Raw genomic sequence first — 1,560 nt, 5'->3', positions numbered from 1 at the left:
AAAATATCTGAATCACAGACTGATATTAATTATTTCTTATTTCCGTGAATACGTATTCTATAATTCCAAATGCTCTGTCTTCGTCCTTTCATTGCTGTCTCCCTGGTTGCGCTGCTTCCAGACGTGTATTTTCCTATTTAAGCATTAACCAATCACATTGCAGCACCATTTGTTGCTAGGGTCAAAGAAATCTGCCCGGAGGCCTTCACAATCAGTTCTGCGGGCCCTGTAGCATAAAATAATTGTCCACCAAACTGTTGCTTCAACCAATCAGATTTGGAGTAGGCGACACGAAGGCCAGCTAGAAGGCCTTCAGAAACGTCATCATTTTCACGAGCTTTGATTGGATAGCTCACAGCTCGCTCTGGTTCTGCGTTATGTGACGGACACAGGTGCCGAGGAGCGGCGTGTCAGGTTTGAAGATGTTACCAGTGGAAAGCGTCTCATCGTCTGATTTTTGGTGGAAAATGAATGTCTGGGTAAAGTTGTGGCACAGTTTTGTCTGGCACGGGTAAAGGAGTTCCATGACACCGTTGAGCGGGAGAGAAGCTGATACGAGGAAATCTACGAGGCCCCTGAACGCACCAAAGGCGCGTGCAGCGCAAAATCCTCGCGCGCACTACCGACAATATTATTTTCCAGACACAGACCAGATTTCAAAATCACAAAAACTGATGTTTGTCTCCCTCCTGGACCACAAGAGGTTTCAGGAATACCAGAACAATTCCCGCATGCAGCCTTTTCCAGCTTATCACAGCCACAGAACACTTTCTATCTGCGAAACGCATGGATTCTGCACGACAGAGTGATTGAAATCTTCTTGAGGATAGAAAGGATGGATTTTGTGTTTAAATAATCTGGATTTTTGGTGAGTAAAATTTTGCTATCTCCCTACATAATATTGAAATTTTATCAGGTTATTTTTTATGCTTTTGGTGTGTGTGTGGCAGCTGTACCTGCAGTAGAAGTTTTATTGCCATAAAATAGTTAATGAGGGTTGGATTGATTCAGATGGAGCACTACTGAAGGCCTAGGTGTGAAATGCACGGCCTGCCACTGCTGTTTGATAACCTTGTATCAAAGTGGATTGGCCAAGAGACTAAATCTCAGAGCGGGCGCCATTCGTACAATCAAACCGGATGAAGACGCCAGACCCGTAAGTAAATCATGCATTATACCGTAAGCATGTAACGCACAAGCTAATGCTACAACTTCCACACACGTCGCGCCGTGTGTACAGCTTGTATTATTTTGTATACTGTAAAAGTGTGTGGATGCATGATAACAACATAAACGTTTTATGTGGCATTTTCCCTGTGTGTAAATACAAAACTCAGTGTGTCCTCCGGATCAGATCAAGAATGTAAGGGTCCACAATCTGGATATTCATCTTTAAAAATAGTTCGGAGGTTGTTTAAAAGCACGAATGGCGAGCACACACAGGCACGCTGAGGAGGCTCATTGATGGTCTATGTGGAGGCTCAAGGACGACGTTGTGAAATGGGCGGGACCGACAAGCAGTGAAAGGCGGAGCTTCAGGGATTGAGTCGTTTTACTTCC

Source organism: Oryzias melastigma, unplaced genomic scaffold (genome assembly GCF_002922805.2).
Source record: "Oryzias melastigma strain HK-1 unplaced genomic scaffold, ASM292280v2 sc00251, whole genome shotgun sequence".
Taxonomy (NCBI): Eukaryota; Metazoa; Chordata; class Actinopteri; order Beloniformes; family Adrianichthyidae; genus Oryzias; species Oryzias melastigma.
The sequence above is the reverse complement of the archived record's forward strand: the minus strand, read 5'-3'. Positions refer to the sequence as shown.